Source organism: Drosophila willistoni, chromosome 3R (assembly GCF_018902025.1).
Source record: "Drosophila willistoni isolate 14030-0811.24 chromosome 3R, UCI_dwil_1.1, whole genome shotgun sequence".
NCBI lineage: Eukaryota > Metazoa > Arthropoda > Insecta > Diptera > Drosophilidae > Drosophila > Drosophila willistoni.
This window is the reverse complement of record NC_061086.1, coordinates 1,962,649-1,978,172: the sequence shown is the minus strand read 5'-3', so window position 1 is coordinate 1,978,172 and position 15,524 is coordinate 1,962,649.

The window sequence follows — 15,524 nt, the reverse complement described above, 5'->3', positions numbered from 1 at the left end:
AAAAAAATACGGGATATAATCAAGTTTTTTAAATTACGGGGGCGGAAAAGGGCGTGGCAAAATTTTTACACATACAAAATGTGTGCATTTACTAAGCGAATTACATACCAAATATGGTGTCTCTAGCTGGAATACTTTTTGAGATAAACGCTTTTTTTAAATTGCGAAGGGGCGGAAAGGGGCGTGGCAAAAATTTGAAATAAACTTGATCACTCTACATACTACACGAGTCTACATACCAAATTTGGTGGCTCTAGCTCTTACAGTCTCCGAGATCTAGGTGTTCATACGGACAGACGGACGGACGGACAGACGGACGGACAGACCGAAAACCCCACATCCCAAAATTTGAATGTGATCGGATAAATATAACACAAGTTACAGTCAATATAATAATCGGCTCTGCTCCCAGCTCTTCCGGCAGCACTGCTTGCTGTCTACTACGTCTTTCGTCATCAACAGGTACATGCATACACACACAGACGCAACGCTACATAAAGTGTATGTGTATGCGTGCGTTGCTTTGCTTTGCGAATGAGGGAAGAAGAAGAACAAATTGTAAAATAGAGAGTAAAATTGTTTTGTTTGTATATTGATGAATTGAGTTGCCAAAAACAAACATGTAAAATTATTATTACCTAGGACTGCAAGGGTATATAAACTTCGGCATAGCCGATGTTAGATTCTTTGATATTTTTTTTTAATTTATAGTTGAAAACTATATTTGCTCCCAACTTTTCAACTTCTCTTGAGTTCTGAGTCTCTTGATTTTTGGCACAATGTGAACTAATCCTCTTTTTCGGTGTCGAACGGAACTTATGAAAGTGGGCAAAGAAAATTCGATAATTTACAAGTTATGCGGGTTGCATTATAATCCTGACTTTTGTATTTTATTTGATTGTAATGTGAGAGACATTTTTTGTTAAATCCTTCTCCTTGTAAAAGCTTGCCTACAAAGGATAGATAATAAAGTTATTAAAAGTGCTCAAATAAAATAAAAATCATTGGATCACTTTGCATTCGATTTGCTCATTACGGTAAACTAATATATTCTCAAAATACATAAAATATTACAACTTAAACATTTACTGAATCAAAATTGAAAAAAAAACCAGAGGGCCGGAGCTAACTTCGACCGCGTCAAAGTTTGTATACCCTTGCAACATTTTTGGTAACTCTTTCCTTACCTATAGCCATCAAAAGTGGAAAAACGTTTAAGCTAAAATGGCTAATGTTTGCGAAAGAACGGCCTACATAGGATATAACGGAGTTATTGATCAAAGTCACTATTTTCCACCGATCGTTCCTATGGGAGCTATATGATATTGTTACCCGATCCTTATCAAATTTGGCACAATCATTAACAGATATATTAAACTAACAAATGTTTAATTTGAAAGCAATCGCGTCAAAAGTAACGAAGTTATTCACCAAAGTCACTGTTTTCGAAAGATCGTTCCTATGGGAGCTATATGTTATAGTCACCCGATCTTGATCAAATTTGGCACAATCGTTTATATGTGTAATTAACTCACTAATACTAAATTCATGACAATAGCTCAGAAAATAACGAAGTTATTAAGAAAAGTAACAGTTCGTGACTTTGACTTTTGTATGGGAGCTATATGATATAGTGATCTGATCCGGCTGAATCCGAGATATACAACGCCTGCAGTATATACAAGCCTACATGCAAAATTTCAGCTCTGTAGCTCTTACGGTCTGGGAGGAGTTTGCGTTGATCCAGACGGACGGACGGACGGACATGGCTATTTGAACTCGTCTCGTCGTGCTGATCAAGAATATATATACTTTATATGGTCGGAGATGCTTCCTTCTATGCGTTGCACACTTTTGACCAAAATTAATATACCCTTTTTGCAAGGGTATAACAAAGAGTTTTAAGATGGTTTAATTTTTTGCTCTAAGTTGACACGTCCGCGGAAATGCCGTTATGTAATAAACTCACCAATAATAAATTTCACAATAGCTCAGAAAATAACGAAGTAATTGAGAAAAGTCACTGTTCGTGACTTTGCCGTTTGTATGGGAGCTATGTGTTATAGTGGTCCGATCCGGCTGAATCCAAAGTATACACACTATGCAGTATATACAAACCTACATGCAAAATTTCAGCTCTGTAGCTCGTAGTGCTTATCAAGAATATATTTACTTTATATGGTCGAAGATGCTTGCTTCTATGCGTTGCACACTGACCAAAATTAATATACCCTTTTTACAAGGTTATAAAAATAAATTTTTATAATAAAAATATGTTATAGTGGTCTGATTTAGAGCCCATCTTAAATAATATAAATATTTTTTATTTCCATTTCATTTCAATAACACTTTATTAAGAAAAAAAGGGGTCTGCAGTCCTCGGTAGATGGGTTGTCTAAGTGGCCTAGTCGTTTAGTAAGCTGAACAACGAGGATATCCGGGTTCGAATCCCAGGATAGTGTATGGATGTAGTTTTCGTCTAAGCCGAAGGCCTTAGTTGCCAGTGCTTGTAAAATATAGTTAGGTTGACTATATACAACTATATCCTATACTTTAATACAATACAATACAAAAAGGGATCTGGTCAAAGTAAGCCTTTACAAATAAAATGTTCCAACAAAAGGGACTTCTGTTTCTCAATACTATCAACACATGCAAAATAGTTGGTAGTTCAGTAGAATTTCTTTTATCCTTTTTGTCTTGCTCCCTCTTGATTAAAGGACGAACGCCATTTTCACAGAAATATGATCAAATTACAATTATTTGAAGTACAATATATTCTATATTTTCTTAATGGCTGTTTTGATTCTAAGAATGGCTAATTCTTTAAATGGCTGTCCTGATTATAAGATATACGAATATTTTTTCCCCAGCATAAAACTATACGTATTCCTGTCGTATACGTAATGAATTAATATATAGATATACGACAACCACTTTTGCCTGTATTCATATTTTACACACCATTTTCAATTCACATGCAATGTTCTTCTTCTAATGGGACTCATTTCGAATCGTTGCTTTTCTCTGCATTGTTCAGATAACGTAGACAAATTATTTATGTTGTTGCAGTTGTCCAGTCCCATGAGTTGGTCAACTGAACAACGGGGATCGTGGTTTAAATCATAGGCTAGTGTATAGATGTAGTTAAAATATATGTATATAGTTTTCAACTATATCCCATACTAATAACAATATAATATTTAGGTTGTTCATATAGCCTGTCATCAAGGGTTGTTAAAGCAAAAAAAAAAGAGCTCAATCTTCGTTTACGCTGATACAGACGGTCGGACTGACAGACGGACGGACATGGCTATTTGAACTCGTCTCGTCGTGCTGATCAAGAATATACCTACTTTATTCAGGTCGGGGATGCTTCCTTCTATGCGTTGCACAAACTAATTTATCCTTTTTGCAAGGGTATAAAAAGTTTAACTACCAAATTTTATTCCAGGTGAAGTTGGTGCAACTATTGATAAAAGATACGTTTCGTTATGATTTACCGTTAGAAAGCTATAGCGGCTTTTTTGAACATACCCTAAATTGAAGTTGGCGAAAATAGCGTTTTACAAGTTTCTTACATAAAGAAGATTTTTCGGAAAAAAAAAAATAGTTTATAGTTTAATATTTGAAAATTTTTTTTAAATGCACTTTTTGTACCACCAACAATGTTTATTGGTTTAGACATTTCTTTATGACTGTTAATTTCATCGTTTCTATGGCATCTACATATATGAATAGTTTTCTGATCCGTCTGATTCTGACACATATACTGTTTTAAACAATAACTATAGTTTATTTTTTGTGTTTATGTGTGTGAATTTTTTTAAATAAACTAACTAAACACCATATGTTAATACATGTTGGAACACTTTTTAGTTAACATCGATCAACATTTATTTTGAAATTTTTTTTCTTTGCGAAAAAAAATTAATTAAAAAGACTGATGAGAATGAATAACTTCTATTGTTTTTGTATATTTATAAATTGAAATAGTTTCCACAATACAATTTTAATAGGAATATAACATCACAGAAAATGTTGCCTAAAGTTACGAAAGATTATACCTATTACGTCAATTTATTTATGTATATTTATTTCTCGAATACCTTGCGATGTTTTATGATTAGAATTTAATAAGAGGTAGTTGGTTAATTTTAAAATGATTTAAGCAATATATTGTATCTAACATAAGTATATTCGTTAAAAAAACAAGCTAATTTTTTATCGACTGTCACAAAATATTTCCGGTATGAGGAAAGACACGTTTCCATAGATATAGATTTTATGTACCTGCAATATATTATGTGTTCTACACACATCTACTTATGTATGTGTATGTCTATAATGACATTTTGTAGACTAGACTCCGGGCGTGGAGCAACCGGCTGTTAAATATTTATGTGCTTTCCATATATATACATATGCATGTACATATACACACGGATACACAATCTCATGCATATACACAAGTTCTCCCGCCTTTTCTTGCCGTCGTCTTAACTTTTTCCGCGACAACAAAAGCACACAGCCAGGACTATGACTAGAACCCAAGACCAGGACCCACCACCAATAACAGCAACCGTCGCCGCCATCCCGTTGCCTTTGCTTCTGCCTCTGTCTTTGCCTCCGCTTGGTTTGCCCCCGCACTTTACTGCCGAAATCTTTCGGCTGTGGCTTTGACTCTGACTACTTTCTTCAGAATCGCCCCAAGAGTCCTGACTGCGCTGCTTAGCATAATGAGGGTGTTTTATATACATATGTACTTAAATATGTATACATAGATGCCATGGTATATGCTTATACCCAGTACATAGAAGGATATATGTGAATGCCGTGTGTGTGTGAGTACGTCGTCTGAGCAGCGCATAGTGGTACCAGGCACGACAAAACTTCAGCCTGTTGAACTAATACAAAATTCTTCTCCGATATGAAATCGACGAATGCCAACTTTTTGCCTTTCGATACTCCTTGCGTGGTTACCTAATTTCAGTTAAAACAATAATAATTCTTGGCTGTTTACTTCTTTTTTTTAACCAATCTGCTGCGCAGCTCGAAGACAATGGTACTCCGCACTCACACTCAAACTCACCCTTACTTACGTCCCAAAACCCCGCCCCGAGTCCCGTTTCGCTGTCCCGTACCGTGTCGTCCTGCCCTGTGCCTGTTCATGTGCCAACCTACACTTCTATGTGTGTGTGTGTGTGTATCTATACATGGTGTGTGTGTGTGCACATCGGTGAAGTTTTTCTAGCGGCACTGAGGCCACGCCCACGATAGCGCATTGGCGAAAAAGTTCACTTTAGGATACGAGACACGGATACGCCTTTTCTTAGAAAGTTTTCGTGAACGTGAAGGAAAGGAAGCTTTTTATTTATTAACTTAATTAATTTGGTCTCTGTTATTATTCTGCCAAAAGTAATCTCAAAGTGGGTGAGGTGTGGAGGCTTCCACCAAAACAGGCACAGGGGGTCTGGTGTGGTAGTGTAAAACTTTTGCGCCCCGAATTGGGGATATAAACTAAGATTGAAAAGAGCGATGGAAGATGGAAAAAAAGTTTTTAAAATATTATGTATACCAAATTATTTCCACGATTTTACTATCTACCATTTGACTGGATCTCACCGATTACTATGATATATATGCCATCATTAGCAAATCCGTCCAAATACCCTTACCAAATGTGAACTCACATGGACAAAATTAAATTGAAGTACTTGTTGCCAATTGATTTACCGTTGGCCGATTGTAACAAGACCAGTCACAACAGTTGGAATTTGGTCAGGCTATATGCTAAAAATAAACAAAATAGTCTCTTCAACAGGAGCAAGAGAGTAACGCGCTCTCTCTCTCTTTCTCTCTCTATTTAGAAGTGACCATAGGTAAAGGTCAGTGGATTCCATGCGCATGCTCCTCCACCCATCTTACTCCCGGCGATGTGACCACCATGAAGGTATCGGGACATGGATTTTCCAAATAACAGATACAAATGCTTGACCTCAGACGAGACATGGCCAGCAGACTGGCCCTCTGAAGAGTTAGGCATTTGTTGTTTCTAAACGCATCGGCATCACTTTACAGTATATTCGTCATATTCCCCTCCACCTCTGTATATTGCCTGGCTCCACCTGCAGGCAAGCTCTCCTACAACACTCTCTGGGCGTCCGAATGTCCGAGCGTCCAAGAGTCACCCAACTGTCCACATCCCAACTATGCTCTTCCTGTCTCGAATCCGACTAGTGCAAATTGGTTTGCATTGTTTTGATGAACAGGAACACGTCAACTGCCACTGACCTTGTCCTTCATTTTTGGCCTTGGCCTGGTCATTCTGGCTCTAGCTTCTGTCTCTGGCATTGGCTTTGGCTCCCAAAAAATGCAAACTGTTCGGTTACTGTTCGGCCAATTTAAGTTCTGCCCCAAAAACTTTCATATTTCTCAACAATTTCAATTAAATTCAATCAGAAATAAACGAATGATCCAAGTCCATATCGGACATAAATTTTAAACATTTAAATAGAATTTCAATTGAGTTTGGGAAAACGAAAGAAGACCGAGGCGGCTAGTGCACCGTGCACGACTGAAGACGAGATATGCGCTTGCAAGAAGGGTTGGTCAAACGTCCGCCCTGAGAAAGGTCTTCTTTGGCCGACCGGACGGCTGAGGTCAGTAGATTTTCATGTTTTATTGTCTTTTTGCACCCAAGAAAAGTATTTAAAATTGTGAGAAAATTTTGTGGAATGACTGGTTTACTAACCCCTCCATAAAATTAATCGAAACTCGCTTATTTTCTCATGGTTTTCACAACAAATCAAGAAAATAGTAGAGAAACTGGACTGGATCAGGATATGCCTCGCAACGGGTTGAACCATCTTGTCCTAAGTAAAAGCAGCACTAGGAGCATGAGGGCCCCCTCGAGCATAAAGTAAATCCATAACCAAGCAACGCATAAGGGCATCAAATGTGTAAGTTGGCGAAGAATTGTAAGCGCGAAAACTGAATTGGCTCTTTTGCACAGGGAAAAGTAGGCAATGTCGCGGATGTGCGATGGGGTCGGGTCTGAGTCTGGCTTGGCTGGCGACCCCCACAGCTGCATGGCAGCGTCACTGCGCGAAGTGGGTAAGGTATCCAAGAAGCCAATAGGCACATGGCAACGTACTTCGACATAGTCCTGGTGTCGGCTCACCATTGGTGAACATTATTTTCAGCGTTTTTCCTATTTTCCTTTTTACAAGACAAGAGTTTTCAAATAGAAACGAGTCGCTGTCTATGTGTGCACCACCACCCCACACCACCAAGCTCACCCCCCAACCCTTTTTCCAACCTCTTTGCATTTGCATATATTCGTCGGCGTCGACATCGGGCCAAGAACCAGAGCAAAACTTATTCGCGCTACAATTTCACTGTTTTCCCCACGTTCGTCCTTCCGCAGCCCCAACAACACTTTTTCGCAGACTATAAACTTGCATGAATGTGCTGTGTATATAGAAAAGTATACGAAAATATATATGTACATACATAAGATGGATGTATATATGTATATGTGAGTTTAGCGGTTACGAAAGGGCGGTTTTGTTTTTATTTCAAAAATTTAAAGTTGAAAGAAACAACTTAATGCTTTTAGCAGGACTTCTTCAAAATGTAGATACATACGTGTAGGGAAAACACCATCAAAGAATTCTTTTCCATTTCGTAAAGGATAAGTGAAATCAAATAACTAGTTAGAGAATAAGAATATAATAAAACTAAGTTGTGAATTAACTTTGAAGTTTTGAATAAAATAAATTGCTTTCATATTGGATATATTTCATGACATCTTCAACGACCGAGTCGTCTTATAAACACCGCGATCTTAAAGACTTACCGAATTTGAGCTAGCAAATATCATGTACATTTTGGTATAACGATCAATTTTGATTTATATTGTTATCACCACCTTTTCCACAGCCGGAAATATATGAATTAATTTGAGTTGTAACTCAATTACGACAAAAAATGAAGTAAGTAAGTCGATTCGCCGACTCGGGTATACCATACACCAGGTGAAACAAATATATATTTAAAATTTTGAAAACCAAATGGATGTCTATTGAATTGTTTTAACATGCCTCATACCATATGCTATCTCGCTCACTCTACAAACACACGAGCACTCTAGCGCCGCCACTAGCCAACGGCCAATTCTGCATATTTTGCATGTTTCTAGTGCGCTTTCAATAATTTGGTAGTTTGGTAGAAATAGATAAGATTAATTAGTCTGCCAAATTTGATTATGATGCTCAAAAAATTGAAGGAGCCAATCGGTTTTTTCTAAATTATGGAGGCGGAAGTGGGCGTGGCAACATATTAAAATATATATAATCTGCCCGCATACTAAGCCAGTATACATACTAAATTTGGTTACATTATTAGCCTTGTTAGTTTTCGAGAAAATCAGTTTTGTTTAATTTGCTGGGGCGGAAATGGGCGTGGCATATTTTTTAAATAGTCAATATCTGCGCGTCTATTAAGCTAGCTTACATACCAAATTTAATGTCGGTAGCTTTCATAGTTTTTAGGAAAATCTGTTTTATGTAAATGCCGGGGGCGGAAGGGGGCGTGGCAAAAAGTTGGAGCAATTGTTTTCTGCGCGCTAAATAAACGAGTATATAAACCAAATTTGATGTCTTTATCTGTTATACTTTTTAAGAAAAACAGTTTTATGTAAATTCTGGAGGCGTAAGGGGGCGTGGCCAAAATTCCAATTAACTCTATATATTTACATACCACACGAGTCTACATACCAAATTTGGTGGCTCTAGCTCTTATAGTCTCCGAGATCTGCGTGTTCATACGGACGGACGGACATGGCTAGATCGACTCGGTTGTTGATCCTGATCAAGAATATATATACTTTATGGAGTCGGAGAAGCTTCCTTCTGCATTTTGGCGACTTTAATATACCATTTCACCCTATGGGTGTATGGTATAAGTAATATAAACGACCAGAAATATTTATCTAGTAGAGCCGTTGCGAAGTATTTTGGCACTACGAGTTAGAAAAATGTGTCTAGAGAAATTTTTGTTTTTCTCATATGAATGAAAATGCTTTGCTTCTGATGGTCTTAGTTTATCCTTTTTCCCGATCGCCTCACTTTAATCTAAGGGAACAGGTACAAGGACCCAGTAGTTTTAGCTGATTCGTCGATTTCCGGCAAGGAACTAATTTAATTTAATCAATCATATGATTTAAAACACTTAACTAATTTTGAAGTAATAATGTTAGCCCAAAAGCATTTCCGAGTATGCTTCGAATTATTGTAGAACCATATCAGTATTTAAACCCTAAAACTAGTTAGGAATTACAACTAGACAAAGCAGAAGAAGTAAGTGAAAAGTATCTGCAAGTTTGTGTAGGAAACATTGATCGAACCGACAAAAGTTTACCAAATATTATTTTTAGTATATACCTATGTAGATCTTTACATATTATATATATTGTATCGAAATCAAATTAAACTTTGAGATTTATGTAACGAAGTGGCAAGTGTTTTTTCACTTTTAACATTTCAGATATGTTTATGTACTACCTATAAAACTCCAATTCCAAATTTTATTAAAAACCAGAGGGCCGTTTCGAAGTTTCGAATTGGAAAAACTTGTTGTTTAAAAAGTCTATAGCTACACTGCTTTTTTATCGTATGTGTATATATATAAATTTATCCTATATTGATCAAGTTTGGCACAGTCACTACAAGATAATAGACACAAATATTAACTTTTATTCCCATCGCGTTAAAAGGAACGAAGTTATTGACAAAAGCCACTGTTTTCGTTGCTATGGGAGCTATATAATATAGTCACCAGATCTTTATAAAATTTGGCACAGTCATTTCTAGGTATAAGCTAGCAAATATATTTGGGAGCTAAATCCGAGATATATGTACAACCCCTGCAGTATATAGAAGCCCACATGCGCTGATCCAGACAAAGGGGCAATGACATATTTCATCATGCTGATCAAGAATGTACTATATAACTTGTACGGTCGGAGATGCTTTCTTCTATCTAAACCTTATATAAAATAGATAAGAGTTGGTGATTTACAGCGGACGTGAAACTTGTAACACATTCCTCTGAAAATATATTCCGAAACCGAAAAGGAAAAACCTTTGGTTTGTATTTATTGAACTCCAGCGGGCAAAACAAAAGAATTGATTAAATGTATTTATTTTATATATATTTTATAATTTATTTCTAAGTAATGGGGCAGTTCCAATTCAAACTACATATGTATATCTTTACTGGGTATAGGGTATTGTTATTTCCCTCTCTAGACCAGAAACTTAGCAAAGCGCCATTAAGAAATGTGTTAGCTTGCTTCCAAAGTAAAACTTATTTTTTCCACCCTCACATTTATGGCAATACACAAAATGGTTCCAAAAAGATGGTTGCCCACCCCGATTGTGGGTGAGAGCTAATAAATTACCTTTTTGGCTGTTCAGCCTATGTAAGCCAACATCCACGAATCCAACGAATCTTTCTTTTGTCTGGAAAAATTACATCATTTGAGTGAAATAAATACCGCTATATCTTACAAGTGCAAAATGTGGAATTTGGGATAAAACTATTTCAAAATTAAGATAAATTGATAAAAAATTAGATTTCATCTCCTGTGGGATTATTAGATATAATCTGTGGGGTCGGATGGTTGCCTCGGAGATAAGAAAGCATTTCCGTCGCTATAAAGTACGCAAATGTATATTTTGTGATTTATAATACGAACATAGAAGATTCTAATCGATAAATCCTCTCTCTATTTCTTTTTTAAATAATTAAGTTAGCTTGCGTATTTTTTATGTTGTCGGTTAATACTAAACCGGTTATCTTCGTTAATGAATATTTATACCAAAATTCAATTTTTGAGACTGTAGTTTGGAAAACTATCAGGTTCAACGGGTTGTACTGTATTCTTAAAAATATTCAAAAATTTCGAATTTATTCACAAAATTATGTTTTTTGGACCAAGGATTGCCAAAGGATTGGATTCGGCTGTGCCGAAGTATGGCCAGAATCAAGTATGGACAAAATCCTTGCAAATATCATTTCCATTTCTTCTTCTTCGCCAACCCCTTGTACATGTTTTATATCCAAAACTATTACATTCGTAGGTATAGGTAGCTCTGTTAAGATGGCTGAGTAAAACGCTTACGCACGGACGAACAGACGGACATATCTATATCGACTCACCTTCTCATACTGATCAAGAATATATATACTTTATAGGGTCGGAAACGTCTCCTTCTGTGCGTTACAAACATCCGACCAATTTTATAATACCCTCTGCAAGGGTATATAAAGAGTTTGGAACATGTAAAAATATTATGGCCAAGGACTGCAAGGGTATATGAACTTCCGCTCAGTCAAAGTTAGCTTCAAGTGAGTTTAATGAGAACAAAACATAAATAAATTTGGCCAAAGGTCGAACAATTAATAATAAATAATGTTCAAAGCTAAATATATATACATAAGTTCTCCATAAATCATATATGTATGTAAAAATATAAGTGTTAGAAAATTGTCGCTATGTCTTGAGTATAGCTGGAGCCAAGTGAAGGGAGCAGACGGGGCCAAATCGACTCGTCGTGTGTACATTTGGCGACATTAATATACCCTTGTGGAGAGTAGAAAGAATTTCTAAATACTCGCATCAATATTAGAATGAGAAAAACCGACTTAAACTCACCATGTGAATAACTAAGGTCTCTAGTATCCAACTTCTTTAAAATTTGTAGTAAGTTTTAAACCACAGAAGTTATGATGATATTAGAATGTGTTTATCACATCAAATTGTTACAGGGCATACGCAAGAGGAGTTCTATACATCCTATCAATAAATGATGCTTGCATTAGAGAAATATGTATGTGCTTATTTACATAAGGAAAAATTCGCTTATTGCTTTCCTCCTAAACGTTATCGCAATGCATGGTTTCGGCCAAAAACAAAACAATTAATTGCATGACTAATTGGAAATTTATATCATAGCTCCCTGAGACATTAAAGCTGTCGAACGTCTTAAGTTAAATATAAACGTAACAAGTAAATATCAAAAGTTAACTATACGAAAATACTTGCTGTAGTTTTCAGTGTTTTATTCTTTTTGGATGTCAAACAAATCATTTTATTTGTGGTTCCTTACAACGAGGCGAGTGAATAAGTGAATAGTGTAAAGCTAATTTTATTCTAAATAAATAATAAATCTACTAACAGTGTCTAGAACTGTTCGTTGCCAAAGATACAGATCAAGGCTATTTTAGGAGAAAGTATAAAGAGTTGATTATTAATTATTAATAGAAAGACTTCTTTAAATAATTTAGAAATGGGTACTAAGACGAAACAGTGTAACCAAATGGAAATGAGAAGAAAAATGAGTGCAAACACGGATTTCCTAAAGGCTGCTCAATTCACTCTTAAGAAATTCTTGAAACAGATCCCTATTCCTGGCCTCTTTCCATACCGCTTACATTTTTGATAATTTTATTCTGATTTGATACTTTCTTTTCAATGGTTTTCTTTCCTTTCATGCAATTCTTTATTTCATTCAGACTAGTCTAGTGCTGGTTTTGTTTGTCGAACTGTTACGACAAAGCTGATTCGTTTATCTTAAATATTTTGAAACGTGTTGCTTTCATTGGTATCTTTTCTTGCACTCGAATAGATTTTTTCAATTTCTATTTTCTGATTTTCGATTCCGTTGACGAATCGAGTGATATTTTTTTTTGCAAAATGCAAACTGTTTATATCAATTGTTTTACGTAAATTTTCATTTGGCTTATGTAGATCCTCAATCTGCTCGTTTTGACATTGCCTTGATCTTTAATATCGTGTAATTTCTTTCTTAGTTTAATATTTTCCTGCTTTCTATCTAAATGATATGCAAACTGCAAACTGTAGTAGGTAATGAAAAAATTTGAGAAAATCTGATTCCGAAAAAAAAAAATTTTCGATGGGAAGTGAGGTGCCTGAATATTTCAAAAACAAAAGCTTAAAGGGAAAAAAACTAACAATAAGATAAATTCCGCAATCATAGACCCCAAATAACTCTGGAAATGACTATGAGGACCTTGCACCAAATGGCGGTATCCCAATGATAGTTTGATTCGATTCGTCAAATGTGGACTAACAAAAGATAAACGAAACTTATTTAACCTGCTGGTTATGGGAGAAAGGGCGTTTTGGTTATGTGGATATCCACATAATCATATGATCTTAAAAACTGATCTTAAAAAGTATATTACTGATATTATTGAAATCCACTAATGTGGTTTACAACTTCAAATTGTATTATTTATAAATTTAGATTAAATACGTAATAATTATATTAGATAATGTACCAATACAATAAATGTCCATTGACTTGGTTTTTTTTTATCGTCAACTCAATTATCATTCAGAACAAATCCCCTTGTGTATCCTCCATTGGAGACCATTCGATTATACAGAAGATGGTTTGAAGTACGGGTATTTAAATTTGTGAATCTACCTCTGTCTTAGTTTGCTTTATTAAGTTACTTTTTGGGAGATAAGAATGAGGTGGAGCTGGATGGAGAAGGGGCAGCTAATCCAAGGGAAAGTAAGGACATTTTTAGCTCTTATGTACATACGTCTCTGTATATGGAGCTGGTTGGAGGCATGTATGGCAAGAGGGCGGAACTCGTGTTGCCTTTGTTTTATAGTTTGTGTAAGAAAAGCCTAGTTGGCTTATTTTAATTAAATAAATAATCGTGTTCATCTTTTTTGTATATGGAAAGTACTGTTGCTACTGTCGTGGCCGCCATTCACATTAAAGGGAACGGGTACAGTTGTGCCGCAGCAGCTAGAATGCTCTGTCTCTGCTTTTTCTCAAAACTCAGGCAGGCTGCGTCCAAAGTGTCTTAAAAATGCTGCTAAAACTTTCTTGCCGCTCTTCTTAGACTCATACACACACAAACACATTTACCATTGCCAACACAGATACACTCAGTATATATACAATCAAATATATATGAATTTGTGTGTGTGTGTGTGTGTATGTAGAAGTTCTTTCCGTTTTCTTTTCGTCCTTTACGGCAACGCAACGAAACCAAACCACAGTTCGCGAGATTTTCCTCATTATGCTGTTTTCGTGCATACATATACATATATGTACATATATATATATATACATATATGTATGTATATACTGTATATGTATACGAATTTCTTCACCCCTACACAAACACACATGCACACAAACTCAAACTCGAACTGAGACAACAACAAGACCAGCATCAGCGACTAAGGAGGCTGCGAACTCGAAGGGAATCCTCGACATTTTGATTGGTCGTTAGAAGTCGCGCTGACTGCGTGCCTAGGCCATTCAGAAGAAAAAGGACAAGGAACGGAACGAGTCAACTAAGATGCCAGCGCCATGAACAAACGCACATCTTTGCCAAGATGCGGAGAGGTTAACGAGAAGTGGGAAACGGCTGGCAGATGGCATATTGCTGGTGATGAAGACGCTTCCCCCTGCTTGGGGGCGGAAAACTGGGTGTGTAAGAAGAAGAAACTGGTTGGGAAGGTCGGGCGGGCAGGCAAGCTGAAATGCTTGATGAAAATGCATTTTTGTAGGTATCCTTGAAGGGCGCGGGTGGCGGGTTCCTGCTGTTACTCGGGGTTCTTTATAAGTTTCGTTAAGGCAAAAAGATTATTGACCGGCAATGGGTTTAGCTTTGAATATTTTTTTTTACCTGGTAGGAGGCTTTTCTAATTTCTCAGTCTGTTCTAAGACCGATCAATTACTTAAATTCAATGAACAGCGAAATCCGATAAAGTTAAATATGCCACTTTTTTAACAAGAAAGAGTTTAGTTAATAATTTAACAGAGGCTGCTTCGAGTAAATTTAGGCTTACAGAACATCGGTAACCTTGATTGATTGATCTGAATATGGGCATTTCCGCGGTGTAGCTACGGACGTTCGCCCACATTCAAAGTTAATGAAGTAAGTAAGTCGTCTCGCCGGCTTGGGTATACCATACACCAGGTGAAACAAATATTTAAAATTTCGAAAACCAAATGTATGTCTATTAAATTGTTTTAATATGCTATCTCGCTCACTCTACAAACACACGAGCACTCTAGCGCCGCCACTATCCAACGGCCGATTCTGCCCTTATGGATCGCGTAGCAAACTACGTTCATACGTATATTTTGCATGTTTCTAGTCCGATTTCAATCAAATTTGGTAGTATATTAGAAATAGATAAGATTTATTAGTCTGCCAAATTTTATCGCAATGGTCAAAAAATTGCAAGAGCCAATCGATTTTTTCTAAATTATGGAGGCGGAAGTGGGCGTTGCGTTAGATTTGGTGACTTTAGCTTTGTTAGTTTTCGAGGAAATCAGTTTTGTTTAATTTTTGGGGGGCGGAAATGGGCGTGGCAAAATTTTTAAATAGTCAATATCTGCGCGTCAATTAAGCTAGCTTACATACCAAATTTAATGTCGGTAGCTTACATAGTTTTTAAG